This window comes from Anopheles gambiae, chromosome 2 (genome assembly GCF_943734735.2).
Source record: "Anopheles gambiae chromosome 2, idAnoGambNW_F1_1, whole genome shotgun sequence".
Lineage (NCBI taxonomy): Eukaryota > Metazoa > Arthropoda > Insecta > Diptera > Culicidae > Anopheles > Anopheles gambiae.
Window position 1 is genome coordinate 10,472,415 of NC_064601.1, and position 26,480 is coordinate 10,498,894.

A 26,480-nucleotide genomic window follows, 5' to 3' on the forward strand; every position below is an offset into this window, starting at 1 on the left:
TTTGCCTCCGTTCGTCATCATCCCAGCAACAAGCGCTTTTCCCATCGGTTTCAGTTTTTCAAAGTTTCCCGCCTGTGTTAATCCTGCCGCTCCTCGTACCCCACCAACTTTGGTTCTGCGGTATGTCCTTACATGAGCTGCGATGGAATGAAGACAGTGTAAAACCGAGGGTGAGAAACAAAAATGTCCCGATTAAGATTCTCCCCCAGCACAGTTTGGGCACAACGCGGGAGAGAGAAAAAAAAAGGAATCAAACCCATCCCAGTGAGCGCCTCTTAGCTTTCCATTCCCCGTTTCGGGAAAAATGTGAATAGCGTCCCGATGTGTGTTGTGTGGTTTGCGTTGTTCGAGGCGAGGGAGAGGAGCAATAAAGTTTTGATGCGAAATTTCTAGGGAAAACTTTTCACACACTCCCTTTTTACGATGGCGCTGTCTTGCTTTCAAGGGAGAATGTTTGCTGGTTAGCGCCATTAGCTAGCGTGCTGGATGTGTAGCTGAGAAGGAGCTTTGGACGGGCCGCGTAAACTTTCAGCGTAATGTATGAAAGTAAATACAAAACAACGTCTTGGAAATGCACCGGATGAATTAAGGCATACTTTTTCGCCGCCGGAAATTGCTCGAATAAAGATGAGGATGGTGACATTTTTTTAAGGACATTTTTTTGCTTCTTCGGAATTGTTTGGAATTTTAAGGACAGCATGCTTTCCCCCACATGTAATGCACTCGTTGTAGGCGCGAAAGTTGAGCGCTTCAAGAGCTTTCAAGCCAGGTCTCAAAAGAATAAAGACACCACAGAAAGATCATTTCCATTTTCCACGTCGGGCCGCCCGATCTTGATGAAACTTTTTTACACAATCCTAAACACAAAATTCCATCGCATGAAATGAAAATTCTTCCCCGCCTGGGCAAAATTTCTCACTAATTATCTGCTAGCGTTCACGGCACAACCAATGAACGGCAAACCAATCGCAAAACTTTTACATTGCTCCAGCCGAACTCGGGTGCGTAAAGAACGTGAAAGGAATCCTATTGTTGTTGTTCGTCCAGTGACGTGCCTGCTGTAGACATTGTGATTGGAAATGGCTGGCCCAACCATCGCCGGCTTAAAGCACAACCGGACAGGGACAGCGGGGTTGGGGTTTTCCGGTAGCAGCAACCACTGCCCGGTAGCTGGAAATGGAAATTCCATTAACACCTACGACCACAATGTACCGACCGACACACGGCACACGGTGTACATACCATTGAACCCCGGGGCGCGTAAGGATTATCAATCAAAGCTGCCCGGTCCGGCGTGTCCCCTTACGATTGCTTGCCTAATTGAGATGTCACATTCTGCGGTCGGTTTGTGTAATGGTTTTTGGGCAATTCCTGGTAATGTCATCCATTAGCTGCGGTTTTTGGTTAGACTATAGTTTAATGAAGCAAATTATTGAAAGCGTTCGAAACTGGGCTAAGGCACAAATTGGGTGCATTAATTAGCTAAAATTTAGGTGACCAAAATTAAAGCACAATCATATCCATTTCCTATCCTTTGTGGCAATGTGAACAACTGATTACGCAATATTTCACTTCACATTCGCTTTATGGTTTCAAATTTAAAGTGCAATGTGTATCCTTGCGCTCTCTCGTATCGTTAATTATTTCATCAGTAAATAATAGCCACCAGCGAACGTGGTTCATCATACACTCACGGGTGACTGTGAATGTGATGTGCACCATTCCGAGAGGTCTTCCGCTCGATCAACCTTGTTGCACAGGTAGCAAAAGCAATAAATAACTAGCACAATCTCCCACCGGCCGCTCGCTTTAAAGGTCACGTTCCTGTCATAATGAGCAGTCGCTCACACCACGGTTCAGTGTATTACTTTTTTGCCATTTGACAGCTTAAGTGACAGGAGAAGAAGACACTAGGATAAGCGATAAAAATGTGGTAGGCTTTGCCCGACTTGCTCCATTTAAATTATTACATTACTTTTGCCATGTTCAACAAGCACTCTTCTGCCCCATTTCACATTTCCCCCCTGCATCTTGGCGAGTCTTCCAAGTGGACGGGTTGTTTCCGTTTTATAATCAAGATAATTGATACCACAAAACCACCAACACATGCTGGCACGGTAGCGACGGCAGTGTTCGTGCAACCATCGGTTGCGGTGTCTTAAAGTGCCGGTAATTGGTTGCAATTAATTTGCGCACCGCAAACACACAAAAAGAAGAATGAAACTATCTCCACGCAAACGGTTAGAATAATTCAAACCCCGAAAAAGCCAGTCCGCCTGTGTTGCCCCACCGTACAATTCACGTACAGCGGTTGGTTTGCGCAACAACGACCAAACAACGCCCCTCCGAAGCAAGCGACTGTCTCCAACCACCGGGCACCAGCAGAGGCGAATATTAATGACATACAATTTGTGGTGCAATCGGTGTATCCGAAGCCAAAAACCACTTCTGACCCTTAGGAACACACGCACACACACACACCATACCTTAGAACAGCAACAGGCCCGGTGTGTTTGTCGCGTGAAAGGCTGGTGCCGTGCCCGGCGGAAGAGTGCCATTTATTTATTAGAGCGCTCCGGTCTAATTTGAACCCGCGAAGGAAACGAATCGTTGAGTGGGGCAAGTGGCAAGATTTTTGGACGCTACACGCACACTTGAAGATGACGACCGCAGACGGCGGCACTTCCTTATTGTACCCGTTCGGTTGCGTCAGGTTAACAATCACGGGACTGATCACGATGGCAAACGATGGCAACGACCGTCGGTAAGCAGATGATTGACCAGCCAGAGAAGCCCGTAACCGGGCCCCGGACAATGGAGGTTTGGTTCTGACTGGTCTCTGGCGGTACGATTCGAGGTGTTGTAGCTGGCTGGCGCAAAGCACACCCCTCGCAAGACACACACACACTGCTTGGGCGACAGCTCCATGGGGCCAGTGCGCCACCGGACCGGGTAATAAATCGGACTAATTTCAGTGTGCGGTTAAGTGAAATGATAAATCATTCGGTGTGCGAGGAAAAAGACCAACGTACACCGTGCGCGCTTCTTGTTGGTTTTTTAAAGTTGTCACACCCGCTTCGTGTCCCGGGCAGTCGGTCCACACCGTGGTCTTTGCAATGGTCATCGTCGAGACGGGTAGTTGGTCGTTCGAGCGATAATGTTTTACTTTCATTCTCCGGTCGAGCTTGCCACACTAAAACTAGTTCCAAACGAGAATAAGGGTGGAAGCTGATGGCCCAAACCTGGCTGAACAGCTGTTACTTCGTGCCGTGGCTAGGAGCTTGCTTGAAAGTTGAAAAAAACAGGCCACAATGCAACATGAAACTAGGAAAGGCAGAACCAAACTGCACAATAACAGCTGATCGAGTTGTGTAGTTTGCGGTTTAGCGTAGGTTGACAATGGTGAGTTAGTCATCGTGTGAGTTATTGGGTATGCTAGACAAAATATCGGGGATAGAGCACGTTCGAGAAATGGGTGTCTTGAAGACAACGATTGAGGTCCTCCGCCACTGCTTCTCGCTCTATTGCACAATCCCATATGGTCAGTTCGCTGAGTCACTTATACAATTGGCCATCAGCCCTTTGCCAAGCGGACCAACCAAGAAGCGGAAATAAACATCCAGTTGCCAAGCTCAATTACCGCGCGTCAATCATCAAGCGTCGGTGTCGACGGCTGAATAGCCTCCATGTGTGGGTTGTGTGCGGTAGAACTTTCTCTGTAGCACTTTCTATCGACTCGCTCCCGAGTGCGGCCTCCCGATGGCGATAGAATGAACTATGGGGACACATTTACGCGCTGACAGTTATTGATAAACCTATCTTCAACTCATCAACTGGTTTTCCCCCATCATGCCACCGCACATTGAGGCGCTCCGCGCGCGCTGTATCAATACTTATCTATCCTGCTATCTTTTGTCGGCTTCTTCTTCCGGCTGGTGTACTACCTCCCGGCATGGGCGGATGTGATTTATGATTTGATTATAGCACATGATTAGTTTCGATTTTCGATTCATCTGTCCCACTCCGCCACGGTCCGGTAAGTTGGCGAACCAGTCGGTGCTGTCAGCAGACAGATTAGTTTTGGGACTGTCACTTAATGTCACACCGTCACGCCGTTCGAAGGTGACAAGGTGGCGTTATGGCGTGACGCCGGATGGACGCGAATAAAGGCTGCTACCGCCTAGGAGCCGAGCCGAGTTCCACGAAAGCTATAAATGCTGCTAGCCAACGCCACTAACAGCGACTGACGGTGAAGTGTCTATTATGTCTGCAAGGGATGGCTTTTTTTGCCAACGGCAGCGATGTGCGTGGGCTATTGATGCTTGCAGCGAGAACAAGCTTGATAAGCTGCCCCTTGGTAGAACAATACATCCCTTCGCTGTTAGTGGGGCTGGATTCTAGGAGAGACATATTTACTCGCAGGCATCAAATTTCCTCCCCTCACCAAACAAAGCCTCGCCAAACAGGGCGACGTGAGACAGGCGGTGACAATGGCTGAAAGGTGCCTATCTTGTTTGTTCGTATCGTACCGAAAGCACCGTCCGACGTCAGACGTCAAAGGACGCCACACCGTCAGCGACTAAGCTTTCACCTCTAGCTGGGGGAGATTATGTCCTTCATAAGAAGATTTCCGATCTCAGGGACGTTTGATGGAAAGTTTGTACTTCAAAAAAAAACAGAAGCAGCGCACACAATGCTGCGCTGTGTTGGCGACCCATTCTTTGGACCTTTCCGTCTGCTCGTGCAGCTCTGGATGTCTCAGCAAAGGATGTTAGGTCGCAATGTACGAGTCCGGGAACGGCTTAGCTCAGTAATCTGAAAGCCTGCGCGTGTGTGTGTGTGTGGTCCAAGGAAATGACAATGCCAGCACGTGCCTGCAAAAAGAAAAACATATCAGTGCGTGCAAAACTAGTCTCGAAATAGTCGACGCTGCTGAACAACACGTTGTTGAAATCGTCCACAAATGCGTTACATGAGACTTCAAACTGTTCTAACTTTTATTGCTTCCGTGTGGCTTCTTGCATGCCAAACACAGCTTAATTAGGGTACTTTAAATGGTAAAAAAAACTAATACAGACATAATTTTATGCAAAATGCCTCATATTACCTTCGTTTAACGTTCTGCCCCAAAACCCCCAAACTTTGCACCCCATCCCAAAAGCTCATTACATTCCACTCACCCAAAAATCCACGGATCACCGCCGTATTGGGACGAAATTAGCTATTCACCCATGGTTGGTGGTGATAAATTTGCCATCCTTCTACCCTATTACCGGAGGAAAGACACCTTCGGAAAGGTGCTTAACGTCTGCTCTAGAGTAAAGGGAAATCTCTTGTACTCAAACGAGGTGCAAGATGAATCCAAGGATCCAAGGAAATATCATGGAGACAGGCTGCTATTTGCATAAATCTTCGCCTCTAATTACTTTTCGATTCAATGATCGTTTAAGCAAAGATATATATTGTACAAATAATGAAAAAAGGACGGTGCGACGGGAGGTGCTTCAAGTGGAAGGCTTCCACGGAAACGCAAATGAATTGAATAATATTTGCATTTATCGGCGCACAAAGCGGGATTGATAGTGAAGCGAAAACAAAAAGGGCAAAACGGATACATTGAGGAAAGGTTTCGGTCCTGATTGAAGTGAAATTCAATCAAACCTTTCAACCCGTAGAGCACACACACACATAATCTCTAATGGTGTGAAATCAAGCGTAGTGTGTTAAGCTGCCTGAAGCGCTTCGTTGCATAAAATGTACAATCTCAGGAGAAAGATAAAACAGCTAAACGAGATTTGAACGAGAAAAGGACGAACGACGTCCGGTTGAAGCGACGTACCGAAGAGACCGGGAACGGGTTTGTATGCTGTACCGTAAAAGGGTAAATAAAATCTGATTTAATGCTGGCAAACACAAATTATTCCACACAGGAGGTAAGCGGTAACGCACCAAGTTCGACCGAAGCGTAAAATGGGGGTTTATCCGGTTTAGTGTTCATACGATTTTCCGTGCGATCCGTGTTGCTTGGCGTCACCGGAACGGCTTCAGCGGCTGCTTGTCGAAGATTGTCGGTACCGCTGCCAAGCCCAACACCAACTTGCTGATTAGTGTTTATGTTTATGATCACCGAATCACCGCCAATTACTGGCAGGTGTTTGGTGAAAGTTTTGCTCATTCTACCGCCCTCCGTACCACCACACAGAGCGTAGAAAACGTTCTGAAGATTTGCGGATGAGGGCAGGATCCGCATTCTACAATGCAGCGGGAGAAAGGGCAAGTAATGAAAAACACTCACCCACTTGCCAATCGTAAATAGAATCGTTTTATCGGTTCTGTTTCGTTCACGGTTGAGTTGCTAATCGCCTGCCCGGAAGGGAAGGGAGAACATTGTCGCTCGTGATTATTATTTTATTGCACAACGGCAACATTGACGTTCATTATCGACTCGACACGGCTATGCCAGTTTTATTATCAAACATTTCGACCGTAGACAGCAAACGGTGTCAATCACGGTGGTTATAAAGTCGCACCAGCAGATAGTGCCAGGTGTCAGTGCTGTAAACTGTGGTTTCAATTACAGACAGCAGATATGTTAACCGTTTTATCGGCGTTTTCGATTTACTGCTATCTGGTGTGTGTGCGTGATTTAGTGCCCTTTAATGCTCCAATTCTCTACCGTGTTTTGCTGTCGAATGTACGTCTCTTCTGCTGTCGAGTTTCATCCCCTAAAATTTGGTTCAAAAATAAATCATTCATACAGTGCCAAGGGAAGCCGAATCGAAAATAGAAACTGCTCTACAAGTGTTAGATACAAACAAAATCTCTTTCAAAAAATGCCACACATATTCCATGACATGTTTCGTTATCTAATTCGACATTGGCACCGATCCGTGAAAAGGGCCATCCTACGCCCCCTAGCGAACGGATGGAGCATATGATTGAGGGTCCTTTGGCACGCCAACCGTTTTGCCCGCTGCTTATCATACGTGCAGTTACTGGCTTCCACCGGTCTGGACATAATTCTACCTTGTTGCTTCCGTCCATTTTCATTCCCCCAACAACAGCATAAAAAAGCCAAGGAATTCGTTTCCACTATCAATAATTCACTGCAGGGTAGGCGGATGAAAAAGGGAAAGCCTCGCCACGTTTTTTTTTCTCTTCTATACACCACCTGCAACTTTCCGTTGAAGCACAGTTGGAAAAACAAATTTCATAAAGTAAAGCGACGTCGTAATTTTCGGGTGCCGCCCTATCGGGAAATATTTCTGTACGTTCGGGTGGGTATGTGTTTTTATCCCCTCCCTACTCCCCCCCCCCCTCTCTCTCTCTCTCTCTCTCTCTCTCTCTCTCTCTCTTTGATAACGTTTAACACTCCATTTCCTGTGTGGACTGTGTGGATTCCTTCGTTCGTTCCCACTTCAGACGGCATGACATCGAAACATAACCACAGAACGATACGTGTCCCCTCCCCCAAAGCAGGATATCTTTCCGCGCTTTTCCACCCGAAAAGCATCGGGAAATTAATTACCCCGTGAAAAGTTACTCCATAACACATAATTTTGCCCACCCAACGATTAAAGGAACGGGAAATGAAGCACAGCGAAGGGTGCGGAGGCGATTTTTCGTACTGGCCATATCGGAGTGTGTTTCTACCAGCAAACACACACACACACACACGCAAACCCCTCCCTCGTTAGCAAATGTCTGTGACGTTCCGGGTAACGAACGAGAGGGATGGGGAGGAATGTTTTACTTATCTTTTCCATCATCACGCCATCATACATGTGCGGTCTTTATTTTTTCGTAATATTGTATTTTTTCCATCATTTCCCCCAACTTCTTGCTATTCCGTTATTCAAGGTAAATACTTCTGCTTTAACAGGTTTGTTTTTTGTTATGTTTTGTTTAATTTCAGTCCCCTTCAACAGCAGCCGGTATACATTCGACGAGGAAATAAAAATGTCATAAGCCGATTAAGCGTGGTAAGTGCGCCTTGATTTATGCAAAACGCAATCCACAAACCCTTATTGTAGAGCATTTATTGGGGAAACTTTTCCCGTTTGCGTTTGCCGATTCCAACTACACTGTTGAACAAAAGAACAATTATAAAGTTGCTTCTTCAGCCGGCAGCTCATAAACCAAAAAAAAAGGAAATCATTCCCACAAAGGACGATGAACCAAGTCTTATTGAAGAGGGAAATGAAATTATTTTCCTCCATAATGCCCAATAAATTACGCGTTCGTCGGTTGCACCCGTCCAACAGCGGCAAAACGTTAAACAGTCGTTCCGCTCGTAAATTGCTCTCGATTTGTCCTTTATCGACTCGGAAGCCACCGTTTTACACGTAATCCACCGGCGTCGCGCCACTGAATGATTGGTCCATTTGTATGTCCTTTCTGCACAGCCAAACGGTAGTAACAACCTGTATAGGGGTTTCTGCTACAAGTTCGCCTTCCACTCTCCCATTCACACAGAATCGATTTGCACCGACATAGCGACAAGCCAGTTGTAGTTCTTGGGAAACTCTCATGAAATTCCCCGGAAAGAAGTCATTAAAAAGCTTTAAATATTAGAGCACTCAACTCACTGGCTCTGCTCAGCGTGTGTGTGTGCGGGAGTTTCTTTTTTGTATCGGGAAAAAATACACACCATCGCACACACTCGTGACAACATTTCACCAACCTGATGTCTTCTTTTTTTTGTAAATCTCCATTCGGGTAGGCGACTCCCGGTGGCATCGTCAAGTGGAACGCTCCATTTCCACCTTTTTCCTGTTTATTTTTCACCCCCACTATCCAACACTGAAGCACGACGGTGCTTTCAGAGCTTTTCCAACTGCGGCAAAACCCGTGTCCGCCTCGCTCTTCATGTTCTGACACCGGCGAATTAAATTATTGCCTGTAAATATCGTTTTCTGTTTGCTTCCGGTGCTTACGACGGCAAGCAGGACGACCACGAACCGGGGAATCGACGATGTCTGCTGAAGAAGTCGCGCGTTTGTTTGTGCGATAAAATGCGAATCGATACGACACGAAGGTGGAAAACCGTTTAGAGACGAACAGAGGGTGAGCGTTGGATGGGACCGGCACCTCTCCAATGCCTCGGGCACGTTATACCCACGGGCGCTTCTGTTTATTTTATCACCTGTTTATTTTTTGTTGTTTTTTATTACACTGTCGTTGCGAGATCCTGGAGGATTGTGCTTTTGTATGTTTGTGTGTGTGTGTGAGTTAAACCAATGAAGCCATGAATCGAATAACATCGGGCTGGGAAAATGCGCCGGAAATGGGGCTGCGTTCACGGACTATCTTGCCCGTACGGCACGCATCGGATGCGTTAAAAGGCAACCCCTGGGCCGAGAAGTGATGATGGGTTTGCTGATCGTCCGCAACCACCTTTTACGCAAACGGTTATTGTAATGGGTCTTTGATATCCTTGCGTTAGGCGTGCCGAAGAAGGCGCTTGCTTCCTTGCTTTGGGAAAATGGAAGTAAAACATTGGCACGGAAGGGGAATGCGATAAAGCATCTGTGTGCTTGTGTGATTTAATTAACTGCGCTCGAAAGGTGGCCATTTCTTTCGATCGGTGGGGGGGAGGGGCATTGGAACATTTCTTAGGGCGTAGTTGCAGCTACAGGGCTCCTCGGTCGCATTCAGAGCGTTTATAAAGATGCTAGCTTATTGTGCTTGCTTCATCGTTTTGTTGAAGAAAATGGATTGCTATTTGGTTTTAATGTATCCTTAAATATCTTTCCAACCTCGAGAGAGAAAGCAAAACTACCCCTAACACACCGAGAAACCCTACACGGTCTCGCACCTCGGCGAGGACTATAGTGCGCAACCCCCACGGCGATAGCTAATGAATTAAATGCCATTTCCGATTGCGAACGTCAACGTTTAATGGGAGTATTTATCAGAAAGAGAATTTGGAGCGGGGGTTTAATATTTCTTGCCTGCTCCTTGAAGCGCCGGCTTCCCTCCAGTGCCTTCGTTCGCTGCTCCACTTGCGTGCGGAGCAAAATGAATTGTTCAATCGTGCGCAAATACTGCTGACTCTTACCCGTCCATCGGCACAATCGACGAAGCATCACGTACCAGCCAAGGCTCCTTAACCGTGTGTCCCACTTCATACACACACACACATAGAGGGAGTGAGGGTGAACCTACACCTTCATGCCATCTACCCCGGCTCCGGCTTCTCCCAAAAGGCGTCCTCAAAGCTCTGGTGCGCTCCGTCATCGTTTTCCTTCGGCCGTGAGATGATGATTTGCACCACTCCGTCTTTTTTTTGTTTGGCTCGTTGCCTTCGTCGTCGTCGTCGTCAGCAGCAATGCAGCTCCAGTAAAGTGCACGCTTTATATTCCTCTTCCGTAGGTGCCACGGCTGCAAAATATAAACTTGGAAGGGAAGCAAACAGACTCCCCGAAGCGGAGGAAGCAATGGGATGAAAAAAAACGGGCACGGTCAGTGGGCAAATAAAATTGTAACATTACGCCCGCGTGACAGTACACTCAAGGAATGTACTAATAATAAAATAAAAATCCCACCATTCACACACACACACACACACACCCTGTCGTTGGATTTGCCCTACTTGCTGCTGGTTCCATTTTTGGGGGTGCTATGGGTTTGCATTCAGGTTCCCCGCCCGCCAGTGCATTCCGCCGCGGCTGCTGCCTGTTGACTCATTGCAGCTTCGTTTCGGGAGGGGGGGGGGGGCTGCAAAAGGAGTTGCCACTGCATTCTTGTGCACCACTCCGGTGCGGTTCAAGACGTGCCGCACGGCCGCAATGAAGATTTAATAGCGACGTGCAGCAGCCAGTGCAAATGTGCACCGAAATGTGCATTCCCCGCGGATGCTTTTACACTTTCCCCTGTTCTTGGCAGCTGGAGAGGAGGTGGCGTTTGGCTGCGGGATAAATAAATACTCTATGGTGGGGTGGGCGAAATGGGTTAAGATGTTTGCTAAGAAGGCAAAGAGCTTCACAACACACAGCGAAAGCATTGGCCAGGCTTAATGGGAAAACTGCTACGGGATGATTAATAAATGAGCTAAACCCCAGGCCCGCTAAACCTTTTTTTATATTCAATATAAAACTCCGTTGGCAACTGTTATAAAGCGGAAGTTTTATATGCTCCTTTGTTGTTGTGGTACCTTTAATTGAAATTTATTAGTGCAGATTGTGTCATTTTTCTTAGCCTAGACTAAACAACCCACATAACATCGCGCTTGTTTTGGGTGCATAAAAGAGTAATTACTTTTAAAGCTTTCGAGGGGGATGTAAAAAAGGGAACCATAACAATGTGATGCTGTGATCAGTGGCTTTAAACATTTCACTAAGCCAAACCTGACCACGGATTACGGGTTTTATGCATGTCCGAGTTCCAGAACACCAAAATGACCTGCCCTGAGAGTTTATGCTCCAGATGGTTCTGGGCGATAAACAAAAGGCAAAGTTTATGTCACAGCACGAGCATAACGATTCCGGAAGGATGGGAGGAGAAGAATATTGCACAAAAAGACTCGATGCAATGACTGGCCAACAAGGCTGGACAACAGTGACTTGTGCTAATCACAGAGTGCGATAGAAGTAAAAAAAGCTCTTCAATCAGTTTCGAAAATTTCAAGCTCCGTGGTACTTCCTGCAATGGCAGGAGATATCACAGTTTCCAGCAGTATCAAACGCTGTGAATCATGATTAAAAGACCCAACACGACCAAGGCTTGTTGTTGTTGTTGACTTATAAAGCACTATGAAATATGCCATTGCTCTACATTCGTGCTGTGTGCTACCCGGCCGCAAGACGCATGTTCCACATTTTTCTAGCATTGAGTGCATCGCTGCGATGGACACTCATGGTGGAAGAACGCAAACGCCGGCCGGCAGGGTGCCGGAAGCGGGGAGAGCATGAAAAGCCATAAAGTACACTTTCTTTGATCAAGTGAAAAACCGGTTCCGTGCCTTGCCACAGTGGCCACATCTACGTGACATTGATATTCGGTTCACTCCTCCGTTTCCCTTTCCTCCACCCCCAAAGGGAGCGCAGAAGCTGCTCGCGCGCGTTTGCCCGCCGGCAAGGCAAGGGCGAGTTATGACGGTACTGCTACCACAAAATGCTGCGGAACCGCATTCTTGCCGACCTGATGCAGCGGCAGCCCTTCCCTTCGGGTGTGTGTGTGTGTGTGTGTTGGGGTGGGATTAATTTACGACCTACCTTATGCCGGCAGGCAGCTACCTACTACATGCTTGAGTTTGTGCTGCTGCAACCACCGCCGGTGCCGGCGTTTGTGCGCACCAAATGATAGGTTAAGTTGTGCCATACTGCCGCCATTGCAACGGCCCAAGATGCGCACTGCGTGTCTGTCTGTCTGTGTGAGTGCTGCATCCCTTCTCCAAGGGGGGGGAGGGGAGTTGTCCAACGGCTTACCAAGCTACTAGCCCCCCTTAGGTAGGTTGATGTAATCGAGTATCGACGATTGAGTCGTGCCGGAGCTGTGCTCGAGCTGTTGGGTGGGAAGCGCGAGGGAAGAAGATTACGTGTGTTGGGCGTCCCAATCGACGCGTATCACCCACAACAACAAGCGAAGGTTTTAGTGTGTCCATCTCGAGGCGGATGTAAACACTGTCTACCTGCGACAGTGACAGCTGTCATTGGAATCGTCCCGGCCGTTGCACAATGCAAATGCTGCAAGCCTCGTTTCCACGCTAATCTGACAATACTTTTGGGAGGAAAGTCTGTGTTTTTTTTTTTCTTTAGCAGCCTTCAATGACGATCCACGTGGGAAGTACTCGGCGCGGGAAGAGCTTCATTATATGTGAACGATCATTTTCTTCTTATGCAACTCGGGTAGGGGCGAAAGAGAAAGGAAGAGCTTTGCGTTGTGGACGGTTCTGCTACAGTCTGCTGAAAATATATTCCATCGCGTTTCTTCAATTTTAATAAAGCTCCCTTTTGATAGTGATCACACTCTCCAAAACACATCCAAGCTGATCGATTGCATGAAGATAGATCACTCAAAATCCGAAAATAATGCCTTCACCCTTAATGCCTGTCAACCTGAGGTATCACAAATCTAGCATTCCCACTCGTTTATCCAGTGCCGTACTCGATTTTGCATACAATAGTTGATTTCAGCAGATTTCTCAACTCTCTTTTAGCTTCAAAAGTGCTGTGTCAGTTTGCTCCAGCCGCGGGAGCGTGTGTGTTGGGCAGAGTGATGTGTTTTTAATTCATTTCCTCCGCGATTTTTTGCATCTCTTCCCATCTAACGACTTCATTTGCTTTGATAATTATCATTCTGATTGAATGATCAACGCGTCATCCGGTACCGGGGTTCGATCGCGGAAGGCCGTCATTCGGGAGATGATGCAGCGCGTCATCGCTCGCGTCGTCAGGGGGTTTTTTTTGTTGGGCTTGCACGGTGGTTTGCTTTGTTTATGGAGACGGTTCCAATCCGGACGTTTGGTTGGCTGTGCTGTAAATTAATTACCTCTGCTCGTCCGGTACAGCGAAGCCCTACGATCGTATGCCAGTCGGTTGCTGGCAGAATGATTTTATCAGAATCGCTGCGTCTAGCACTTTAGATGCCAATTATAGTTTTTAATAGCTTACGTACAAGCCATCAAACCGGCACGATTGCTCAGTGTAAGACTGTACCTTCTAAGACTGTTGCGGGTGGGGTGTTCATCTGGAATGTGTTTTTTTTTTGTTTTTCCACCGGCTATCTTCACCCTTCGTATTTCGATTCCATTACGATGTCCATCGGATAAACGACTCGTGCTTCCTGTTTCGTCAACGTCGTGATGTTCCATTGTAACGCCGTGTCGCCATAATCGTCGGACAAGACTTTGGAACACATCTCGCTCGATTCGCTAGTCTGAACTATCTATCTCCAGGCGGCGTTTAGTGGTTCCATTGTTTAAGCGATTCTCGACCAACGTGGAAACTCCTCCCCTGGTGGCGCAAATGCACCATTCATTCGATTCATTGCTCTTTTTCTCCACCTCCACCGACACCGCGCAGGCTGTGTGGCACGGTTAGTGATGATCGCACGTGGTTGAAGGTTTTTCCGCGGTCACTTGTCATGGGGGCATGGGAGAGCGAGTGCACGAGACGCAACCCGGGGTTCAAATTTTGTCTGCACACCAAAAACTTGTTTATCGACTTCGACTAAACACGGCCAGAGCGGCCTGGAGCTAGCGAGAACAGCTCGCTCATGACACGCCAACTTTTGCCCCATTATTAAGGCCACATGCTGATGACAGTCTGGACTGTGCGCCGATATGGTGCCGCAGATGTACAGCTTCCCTCGGGCCCCCGTAGGCACCAATCAGGCGAAAGTTTGCAAGTTTTGCCCCGAATCGACTATGGCCCTACGCCTAATCAGCATCCAGGTTGGGAAGTCAGCCTTGGGCCTTTCCCCTGCCAGGATGTACACGGTGGGAGTCACACAGTCACTGCTCCAACACTGACTAACCGGCTGTAGGAAACAATGAGCCGGAACAGAAGCGCATCGCTGCCGGTGGTCCACGTCAAACAAAGTCTCGCTGCCTCGCTAAGACCTCACGCTGACAGTGGCAAAAGGTTTCAGCTGCGAAGGTGACTTTAGCTGCTGCCGTTTCGTGATGATCCAGTCTAGCTCGCTGGGGATTTTGCTGCGTAGAGCGAAAGGGCCGGAACAACTGCTGACTCGTGTTTGCTGGCTCGCAGGGCAAACGTTTTCGCACTCCCGCACTGCTGTTTGGACGGTTCGCCAACTCGTTCGCTTCGATCGACCAGCCAAACAAGGTCGAATAGGTTACGTTACCATCCAGTGAGCCATAATGGAGCCATCACATTTGATTTTAGGCAAAGTACATTTCAATTTTAAACCCTGCGTCCGGTACAACCAGCGAACACATCCATCTGGCCTCCATCTGGGAGCAGAGGAGCGTCGGAGTTGGCTCGTGCCTTCACACAGCGGAAGCCATCGGATGCCGTTTTATCTCAGTGAAATTGACTCTCGCTGGATGGATTGTGTGGCAAGTCACAGGAAGTTAGCCTGTGGCTTGGTGTGCGTGTGTGTTTGTGTCCTGGAGTGGTACCTTTTTGGAGCAGCCTGTTCCACACGCGCCTCACACAGCGAACGCGACCCAGCAAGTGTTGCGGTCAATGCGGTGTGGTTTTTGGAACATTTATCATCACATCCGTTTCACGCTTCCGCTGCACGATGAAAATGGCACGTTGGGATGGTGGTGGTGATGGTGGCGATGAAACTATTGTGTAAGAGAAAAGCCTTGCTGGCGTTAGATGGCGACACGCAGCGAACCGAACCGTCAGGGAATGCTGTGTCGTTGGGGTCGCCGTGATTCTAGCCGCGGGTTGAGAAGTGATGAAGCGAATGTCAACTTTGCAATGGCGCCATAGGGCGAACAATACCTTAGAGCCCTGTATGTGTGGGTGTGTGTGTTTGCAATGCGTTACTGACATGACATCGTGTGGCCACAAGATCAGTTGTGATTTTTGCATGATGTTCATGCAAGAAGAGCAGTTAAATAATAATAAAAGCTAGGCCATTTTGCTCTTAAACATAGAAATAGACCCCTGAAATCGTCTTAGTCACGGAATATGTAATCTTCTTTCTATTTAACCTTTCGTGACATACTGCTGCTAAAGCATCCTGTAAGCAGCAGCTAGTTTATGACGCTCATCAAACACTGGCAAGCAAACAAGCGCTCTTTGCTGCTCCAGCCACAAAGCCAAATTTCAAACAAACACACTTCACTCCACCAAACACACCCATGTCCGCTTCATCCTACATGGGATTCAAATTTTCGAGACAACTCTATCCTTCCTGCCAGGCAGCATCCCATCTCTTCCCCATTTTAAAATAATAACTCGTCATTTAGCACCCATCATCATCGTTCCGTCGCCCCGACACCTTCCTTTGCACCAACCCCACAGCAAGCGTTCTTGGAGCTGCAACCAACAAAGCACCACTTCCGCCGACCCGGACACAATTTGGGATGGTAAAAGGGATCCCATCTTCAAATTCCTCACACCCACACATACATATATATAAATATATGCTCGTGTACGTTGGGGAAGGTTTTCTCCTCTCAAGAGCGATTACGGTGTAGACCTTTCTTCAAAGCGACCAAACCGTCCGACCGAGTGCTTTTCACTAGCAGCACGGGGGGATTCTTTTAGACGAAACAGGCGCAACGTCCCACACATCCTGACCTCTGTCTCTGTGTGTCTCTCTCTCTCTCTGTCTATCTCTCTCTCTCTCGGATCCAAACGCTCTTCCCAAGAAACTCTTTAGCGCCACTTGGAGCACCAGACGATCCATTTCCGACCGGTGTAGTGCGTCCGCTGGCAGCAACCAACCAAGATGCAAAGGAACGCGTTATGTACGCCCGGGTGTGTATCGTTTTTCTTCCGATATGAGCAGCCTTTTTCCGACAACTGTTCGTTCTCTTTACGTTTCTGGATGTGTGTGTGTGTGCAGTTTTCTTTCAACCTCCACACTGCCAGAGAGTATGCAGTTTCACAAGTGCATGATGCACGATGCCATAAAGGAAGGGCACAGTGGGCAATAGTCTCCGGCTGTGATGAGCCAGTGGCAGTAAATCATGTGAGCTTTTCGTGTGTGGGGAGGATATAATTTATCTTTCACACTCGACGACGGGTAAAGATGCGTTCTTTGCCAGCCATTTTTCACCGAGATATGCTGCACAATGCACAAGCAGCCGTCTGTCAGTGCCTAGGCATCAACACTGAAGGGAAGGAAGCCTTGTTTCACACGAGTGGTTGGGTAATTTTGCAAAATCAACTAAAAGCCCCGGTAAACGGTTCCGCTCTTCCGGCCCTGGGTCACACAAAACGCTCTCCTGTTTGGACAAGGCTTAAGCGAGCTTTACATTCTTGAGGACATTTGATCGTAGAGTGGGCTGTTTTTTCGGCAGCTTTTTTACGTACGTTGCTATCGTCTCAGTGGAAGTTGCTTTAAAGCAGCACATTAAAACGAGTGGGCAGAACCTCCCAGCAACGGTGTGTCTTATGAGAGCGTCTTGTTGTTGTCGGTACAGAAAAAAATCCGGCAAGATCGTTTAAAGTGAACATCTTCACAAAGCCAGCGATGTAAACCGCGGAAGTGAGCTTTAGGTGAGGCTCTTCTGTGCTAGCGATCTTGGTCCACACTTGAAGGTCAGTGGCTTTACAGTGGCTAACATTGCGTATCCATTCCACAAACACAGACACAGAGAGAGGCTCCAACGAGAAGTACGGTCTGTTGCAGAGGCACGTTAGTTACTTCAGCCTTCAACCCATCAATTATCAACACCTTTTTGCACTATCCGCTAACGGTGCTGCGCTCATCGGTTAGGCATGAGCTCATCCACTGGTTCTAGCTCGCAGCAACAGTTCTTGGACAGGATGTTTGCTTCCTCTTTGCGTTTGCTCATTCGAACCCTCCCCTCGGAAAGGTGGAAGGTAGCGTCTTCACTCGCACATCGGCGGGGTTCGTCCGATTATCGTCATCGTCTAATTAAGCCGTGTTTATGAGGCATCGCGATGGCTGACCGCCGTATTCCGTTGCGCCAGGGTACATTCCATCAGTGCGCTGCAACAGCCAACTACAAACACGATCTTGAACCTGAACTTGCCGCTTCGGTTCGCCAGCCTCCAAACAAACCTTGACCCGCACGGTTGCCCCCTAGCAGCCTGACGATCGGGTTCGATTTTAGATCTTCTCGAATCGTTCTCAGAGTGGATTGCAGGTTGTAGCTGCTGCTAACACGATGGTCTCGTTGATGTCGGCTGAAATCGTGAGTTCGCACAAATCATACACTCATCAATCTACGCCGCATGCTGTATCGGTCCAGGGATGAGTCATCGCTATTTTGTCTTCAAACATCCGACGATGACTCGCTCGCAAACTGTTCCGTTGCTCAAGCAAAGCCTTCCGAAAAAGATGGCCACATTATTAACGAACTCAGTGGTGTGCTCAGTTCCGTCAACACAAGGCTCGCTCCTGCTCCAGCTTCCCAGCCAAGGGACACACAGTCCTGCTGCATCTGAGCTCATAGGCTCAAGCGGAAGGCTGTCGCAGGCCTTCCATACAGTGCTGACTGTAACAATAGCAATTAGCACCTTTCGGGGTTTCGTCCCGCGACGTGCCCTGGCTAAAGATTGATGATCGTTGGCGGCGTTGAAGGGGGGGGGGGGGGGAGGGGTAGACGCACGTGGAATTGCGCCTTGCGATGCGATGATTAAACGGTTTGTGCTTCACGTTTGCGAAGGACTCACCAGACTGGGCCGTGGATTAAGAATCAATTTGTTGCGACGCGAACGGGCCTAATGCCCGGTAGCTGAGTTATGAAATCGTAATTTGATGGCTATCACGATATGGATGGTTTGTGTGTTGATCGGCTAATAACAAGGCTTACACGCGTGCTCTTAATTGGTGGGCCGGTTTTACCGAGAACAGGGCAATCAAATTTTGAATGATAAACGTTTATTATGTTCGGAGTCTAGGTTCCGGGAGTCTTGCGTTAATCGCTTCAACGACGCTCATTCTCGCTTGGCTCAATGTCTATAACGTTGTTTGCTTTCCTTGAACAGATGGTTACCATTTAAGAACAAGGAAACAGCATTTTTTAGTATAAAGATTCAGTTTGAAGCTGAAATACATATATTGCGGTTAATTTCTTTGATTTTGAACTCCGCTTTGAAGAAGATTAATATGATTTGCACGACATCAAAGCATGAATGTACCACGTTTGCCTATAAACTATCTCCTAACCTTACAACCAATAAACATGTCAAGCCGTCCATAAACGTGTCACTGCAACAATGTTTTCATTGATTCGCCTACAATGTGCCGCATAATGTGTGTAGTGCGGGCAACGCGTTACCCAACCGATAATGATGTTTTAATTACCGGCTCCCCAATTCTCGTGGCTTTCGGCGTTATGAATTTTGCTTCCCCGATATATTCTTCTTACGCTTTCCACCATCAGAAGCCACGTTTGAGTTTTCCTTAGCCGGGTTTGTTTTGCCGTCGTAAAGCGTTAGCATAAATGTTTACATTAACTGCCCGGGAGTGAGAAAGACGAAACACACATCGGCCACACATCAACAAAATCCAAAGGCTGCGTTTGTGAGCGTTCGTTTTACGCAGTGATGGGCGCCAGATGTTTTCCGAGCATTGATTTTATGTTCATTTTTTGCCTTGTCGCTTTCAGTTTCTTCCATTCTACAAAAGCCGTTTCTCGTTCGGTTGAAGTTCGGAAGTTACTACGCTCGTTACTTAATTTATCAACAATTTGCCATCCCGCTGCACTACCGTCGCCGTTCCGTTTTACATACCTCACGAAGAGGGCTACAAAAAGTGACAAATAATTGACATTTCAACGCTACGGTACAGCTCCTGCCAGTGCCTTCCGTAGGTGTTTTGGGAGATGAAAAATTGAACAGATTTCAGCCTCATTTTTCCAGCCCGCTGATATGATTATTGAAGTGGCAGGAAATGAGTGTGTTTCATGTGATGAATTTTTGGACCCTACAGCAAGCGAACTGGTATGAAAGTGTTAGCGAAAACAGCTTCCCAACTGTGCCGGTGCCGCTTCGTAATCAATCGAATAAATGCTCCTTTTGATACGCGAAGGAAATTCCACGCGTAAATGCACCCTCCTCCCACACGCAGCGAAACATAACCGTTCACTTCAGTTGGTACAGTAATTTTCCACCATTTTCAATTTCCTCTGCTCACGTTTCCGTCCTTGCCACTCGTCGGTGCGTGGTGTGAGCCATTCTTTTAACCCGCACCTTCATCACTTGTCATCGCTACCGATACGGAGCGCCTACAGCCGATTTCCATCAAGGGGAAACAGCGGCAAAGGATAACACTCCTCCAGATGTAGCACCAAACGCAAAGAGGAAGTGTGAAGTCGTTTTTCTTCGGTTTCTTGTAGCCCGGGTGGTTTATTATCCCAGCCTCCCAACTGATTCTCCCCAGGTCTTGCGTCTTGAGCTGGAGCTGGAATTTCTTATCGACATCTTGAAAAACTCGATTGCTGCACGATTGCTCGTTGGGAGAAAAATCGAGAGTGCGACACTCGAGAAGTTGGAAGATCATTCGACGGGGCGCACTTAAACCGGTAAGCTTTTTTTTATCGCACTTCGTTCTAAATTGTAAGAAAAATTCAGACACCGAATGTGGTTACATTTTTTGAAGCGAAATTATTGGAAAATAAAGGAATCCTAGTGTTCAGCAGTGTTTGTCCCAAGAGACTTTACTCTCTTTAAAGAGTGAGCAAAGAATACAACCTTTTCAATGCTCTCAATGTGACTTTTAGCTTAAACACCTCACTCGTTACCATCCACTCGTCCAGCTTAGTACACAGTGCTGCATACAAATTTAAGCCTTAACATCCTGTACCAAGCGAGATAGGACATGGCGCAGATTTTTTGTTTTGTGTATTCGTTACAGAAGCGGGAAAAGTTTCGTTGAGTTATGCGGCGAAGTAAATATTAAGTACCATCTGTTCCTTATCGGTGCGACTTTATCAAACAGCAGTTGAGCTTGTCATCCATCGAGTTCCATGGAGTCATCCATGGAGCAGAGGTACGGGCTGGTGAAAACTCAATAAAGCAATGCAACAACAAAAAAACACTCTCACACACCAAGCCATTTAAGTGGATTGTACTCCGGCTGTACTCAGGTTGCGAGGAAAAGGGGGCAAACACCACCATCGTCGAAAGGCGGAAGTATGATTTATTCAAACTTCTTCATGCGATCGATTCGGCCCGGCAAACACTTGGGTGGGCAAATAAAACGAGACTTCAGCACTTTCGCAAAAACCTCAAAAGGCTGCTAGTGGAAGTTGATCAGCGTGCGCCTGGCTGTGGGGTCTGCCAGGACGGACAGGATAGGCTGACACTTGCCAGGATACTGCCTGCCCACATGCTCGGTCAACCGAACCATCCGGTATGAAATCCGATCTTCATAATTGAGGAAGAAAACTATTATCATTGCACGAAACTTGCTCGACGCAAAAACTCACTTCGGCAGGCGTATTCGTACCAGTGCAAGGACATTCCAGGCGGATGTTATCGCCATTGTCTTTCTCCTCCTCAACACTGGGCTTGTCTGACTGAAGGGTGCTTGCGGAAATGGAGATAGAACAACTTTTCTTGCACAATTTTCTAATTGATCAGGTTTTACTCCCTGCCCTGCACTGATGTGTCCGCCCACATGCTCACGGTCTTAAACGATTCTGTGCACTGCCGCCCAGTTGACACTTTGATGGGGTGAATCGATTCTTGCGGTTGTTTATCCATGAGTATGCGTGTGTTTAACTACCGGACGATGCCGAACGATGCCTTGCAAATCCGTACCAGCTGGTACATACGGATCGGTAGCAGCAGCATGAAGCGATTATTTATGGATAAAGTTGTCAGAAAAGTCAGATTGTTGAGTGGATGAGATTAATGGTGGATGAGATGCTTTGCAGCTCGGCACTGCAGTGATGTCTCGCTGCACAGTGTGGAAAGCTTTACTTTTGCAATGAAAAATGTCACAAATTTTAGAACGAGGTGAGGGGGTTTCGAACTTCTCCTCGCCTATCTCGAGATAATCTTGTCGTGCCGAAATTAAATCATCTTGCTCCGAAACATTCCAACCGATTCTCGCCTCAGCGAATCACATTACGTGATTAATGCGGTCGTCGAGCAGCGCACGAATCGCACCAAGAAGCCCGTTAAGAGGTGAAGGGAAAGAAGGATAAACTTTCTAATTGATCCAAAAGCATTATCCTTTGCGGGTTCGTTAAATTAATCCCTTTCTCCATCTAATGTTTGCTCGCATTAGAAGGCGGCCATTGCACCAGCAGCAAGCCGTACTCTTCGGCTAGCCAATTTTATTGCGTGTCCTGAAGGAACAATGAAGAACGCCGGGGTCATAATTGAGTCGGGAAGGGGCGGAAAACTTATTATCCGCTTTCAAAAGGGAAGCACAACATAAAGCACAAAAGAAACAACCGTTCCACCAAGCCCAACCTCCTGGCCACCCAATTCGTCTCAGCTGCAAGAAGTTTCCGTGCTTCCGGGTTTTAAAAAGTAACGTACCCAGTGGGAGCTCCTTCTCAATGCTTCAATTGCGTCCGCTCTATTTGTTTGGCTTCGGACGGGCTGGGGATTGGTTAGAAGCTTCGACCTCGAATGCTTACTTAGCTGCATTTTGCACAAAGACCGAAACGCTTCTAATTAATTGAGTTGCTAAGAAGCTTCCCTTGCTGCTTCGCCGCGGTTACGATCGAGACTCTTTGTTGTGGGCCTTCGTCGTTCGTCGAAAGGGTGCGGCCGATCCGGGCCGGACTGCCACCGGGGCGAAAGCATTTTCGATTGAGTGGAAACTCATTTACGCGGCCGTAAGCGTCGGGTCCATAGCCCGACCGCATTGAACCCCGTCCCACCTGCCCCGGTGCTGGTGGTGGGCATCTCGATTCTCCGGAATTCTGTGTACGGTGTGTAGTCGATTTGCCGGTTTGGAGCCTCGCTTTAGTGTTGGCCCCAACGAAGATGAAGCACTTTCTTCATGCCCGTAACACGAACCCGTAACGTAATGCGCCTGATAGTTATCCGATTATGCGACTGAAGGAAGCATTGAAGCAGCCCCAGTAAACCTACACTACAGCTAGTTTTCCAGCATCTCCGTACCCCGGAAGCTGGCCAACTTTTTGGTGCGAGCACACGCCAGTATTCTTCGGCCCGGGCTTTCGCAAAGAGTGGAATGCATCATGCAAATGCTCTTATCTACAAAATACCTCGGGAGCCGGCACAGACATTCGTGCAAGGAATGAGGCTTTGCGTATCGCTCCAACTGCGGAGTCTCGGCTTCCCTCGCTTCCATACAGCGCACAAACAGTCTCACCGAGGTTGTCTGATAGAGCGAGATGTTTTATCGCATTCAGTTGCTAATGAAATTAGTTTCGTTATGACAGTGTGGCTTTGGTTTTGTGGCTCTGACTGCACACTGTACTTGCAGCTCGGGACTGGGGTAATCCGGATATGAAATGAAATCGACCGGCTTCTGCTCGTCATCCCCGAGCCTGGGCCGGAGGTTTGCTGTTTGAAGCTACTGCTGCTGCTGCTGCTCCTCGTTGCAGCTCGTTTCCAGGTAGCTCTCGTTTTGTGTCTGGGACTGTTCCTCCTTTACTGCCATCACACACGGAAGCGTGTGGCGTGAAATTCTGGACTAATTAGAAACAATATGCCAAACCTGGTCCTACCCGCCGTGCCTCCCGCAGCACGGTGCTAGTTAGTGCACGTAACGTGAGAAGTTTTCTGCTTTGCTCATATCGTACCGGATGCAGGAATATTTCAATTTCCACACCGAACACAAACCGAGGATAAATCTATTGCTGGCTTGTGCATCCTCACACACAATCCAACATCCTCCAGCTTCCGATTCGGGCCATCCGGACCAATGTTTGCTCATTTATAATGAGTTCCCTGGCTAATGTCATAGCCTTTTAATTACACACATTGCGTTGGCGTGCGAATCGACGGGATGCGTATTGTTTCAGCTGCTCCGGTCCGATTGTCCGGTCCCAGTGTCGGTTTTGCTCCGGTCGCCAAACGCCGTCACCCAATTATTTTCCCGCGTAATTATGTATTTGCAACCGGGGAGGTAGCTAGAATAAATTCCGATTTTGCCACAAACTGCATCAGCGGTTGCGCGCAGTAATTGGAAGTGAAATTTAACCTGCTACCTAGGGGCTGATTAGAGTGCGTCTCGCGTAGATCTGACAGAAATAGTTGAGAGTTTCTAATTGGCTCGTCAAGCGTCTACCTGCTGTTGCTGCAAAAGTGACCGATAATCCGCGGAACACCTAATGAGTTCATCGAGTGGTTTAATTGGAGCTCTCGGTTCAATGGGACACATCTCGTTTAGCTCACGGAATTGCGAAGGTCTGTCTTATCTGTCTTTTGTAATTCCAACATGCTGCCACTACCATCTGACATGCTTAGTTGTCAATTCATACTTTTTAATATGCCTCTTCACACATCACAGTGAAGATATCCCAAATCCGGTAGCCACCGATCGAGCGCCCAATCCAGCAGATCCTCTCCGGTGCAAGGTCACATCGAGTGGGTACTTGCGAACAATGGTTCCCAAAAAAAGCACAACCCACAAGACGTCAGTAGCTTTATTACCGTCAAATTAAGACTGAGTTGCCGTCAGTCGGTACTACCGTCGGTGGTGTCAAGTGGCTGCTTCCCCGAGGCGCTTGTGCAAAAGGCGCATCAAGTTAATGCCATCACTGGGCCACAACAAGCCACCAACTGTAATTCTGTATCATTATGAATGCGTCGTCTTATCCGCCGCGTCAGACAGTTGCAATGCAACAGGAGAGTTATCTGCAAATCACACCGGATCCTCTCGCAATTTCGCAACCCTCCACCGGCGAGAAGAACGATAAAATGTACCACCAAGGTAGCAGCACTGACGAAGTGTGTGTGTACACAACGTGGCGAAGAAAAGTGAAAGAATTTCTTTCTCCCCGGTGGCCTCTTGCCCTCCGTTTGCACGAGGCAGCTGCCACTTGTTCACAAAGCGTCAAGTGTGATAATCACGGGGCTTGCTTGAGGGTGCCGTATTTTATTCCCACAGCCACACTTGAGCACTCATCGTTACGCCTGATGAGAGTGGCTCCGAGTCTCCGTACGGAGACGGAGATACGGATATAATGAGGCACACTGGATGCGCTCCCGCGCCAAGTCCCGCGCGATATGCAATCCACGTAAGAGGTATACAATCCTCTTGGCGGTTGAACACGTGCAGCAGGACGCTACAAAGGAACCATACCCGAAAGAGGGTTTCATATCTACCGGTCGCAAGGGCAAAGCTAGGTCCCGACTGTCAGGTGAGCTGAAGTTTATAATTTTTAATTTAATCCTGTCACGACCTTTTGAAATTCTTCCAGCACAGCGGTGGAATGAGCATTCTGTTGGAGTGAAGTAATCATTTCCTCTCTAATTGCATGGAAGATGATCATTTGCATACCCTGGTGACTCTTGTGTTTTATCTAATGAGGACGACCACACACACACACACACACACTTAATGGATGTGGGGAAGACTGAAAGTGGAATGTTTGAAATGTGCCAAATTGTGGACAGATCCACTTGTTTTTGTTCCTTTCTGAAGTATTCGTTCCATACTGATTAATTTTTCTCCACGGCACGAAGAGGAACATGATGTTGACTACTAAACGGCTTGTTATTCTTGAATCGTTATCAGCAACCGTACTGTCACTCAACTCTGACAGGTGCTAAAACCATCCCTCTCCCATCATAACACTGTCTAAATCACTATCCCAGGCCACTGGTTGCTACACCGACTGTGTATAAGGCTTTATTTTGGAGGATTGGGAGTTCCGCAACAACAAACGGCAATGAAAAAGAGTCCACTCATCATGCTGAATGTTTTGAAAGAAGCACGAATACGCAATGAGAAGGCTTGTTTGTCTTGCGTCTTCAGCGAAGGAAAACAAACAGCTCATTCGCTTTGTTGTTGTGGTTGCTCTTGCAGCGAGGTTTTGAAGAGCGCCTAATAAACGAAAACATAAGCAAGATGAAGAGCGATTAAGCAAATCTTATCTTTACCGAATGATATCATGTACATTTTAAGCCCGTAACATTGCGGCCCGCATCGGGGCTCGTTCTCTGCTTTTCCGCTAACCTCCTGCCACTTGGCTGTGTTCTACACCGTACTGTGAATAATGGTACGAGAATCTGCTTAACCTTCACCGGTTGGGTCAAGTTTAGTCGCACTCGTGGATTGGGTAGCCCTTTTTTTGCCCTTTCGCGTGCCCACCTCGAGTAGGGCGAGCTGTTCGAACGCTGGGAGTAATGAGTCACGATCATAGGTAGTGCAGAGTGGAGAAGAGCCCAACGCTCACCACAGACCTGATCGTTCCTATGATTGATGATGTAAACGGAGATGATGGCCGGGAAGTGAGTAAGAATAATGGGCCTCAGTTGGCCGAGAACACGGCACGGCACACGGGTACAGCAAAAACTACATCCCCGGGGCAGCCCAAAGCACCCAGTCATGTCAGCGTGGTGTTCTTGGGATAGGCACCTCCTGCGGTGGTCACCGCATGGTCCAAACGATGGCACAACACAGTAAAAAGGCCTCAAACTCACACATACACACACATACACCGAATGGTGGAAAGAAAAAGAAAAGAAGGGAAGCGATGAGAAAGACTCACAAAGAAAAGTTTGTATCAACAGGGTATAGAGTAATGTGATTTGATGTTGAAAATATCCCTATTGTGGGTTCGCTTCTCTTTCGGAATTTACGGCAGTGTATGCGTGTGTGTGTGTGTTTGTGAGAACGAGATGTGCTGACCGGTTTCTTGTAAAACTTCCCGTAAAGAAAAGTCATCTTGAAACAGATGCCGAAAGATGATACATCGGACTGGG

The 26,480-nt window shown here is 47.7% G+C and overlaps 1 protein-coding gene across 2 annotated transcripts in view; it reads left to right on the top strand.

The window, feature by feature from the left end:
* The window catches only part of LOC1281308 (uncharacterized), a 108,479-nt gene that overhangs the window by 64,301 nt on the left and 17,698 nt on the right, over positions 1 to 26,480 (top strand). For both annotated transcript variants that reach the window (XM_061645278.1, XM_061645279.1), the window contains exon 3: positions 7,916 to 7,982. The gene's annotated coding sequence lies outside the window, so the exon portion shown is untranslated. The remainder of the gene's footprint in view (positions 1 to 7,915; positions 7,983 to 26,480) is intronic.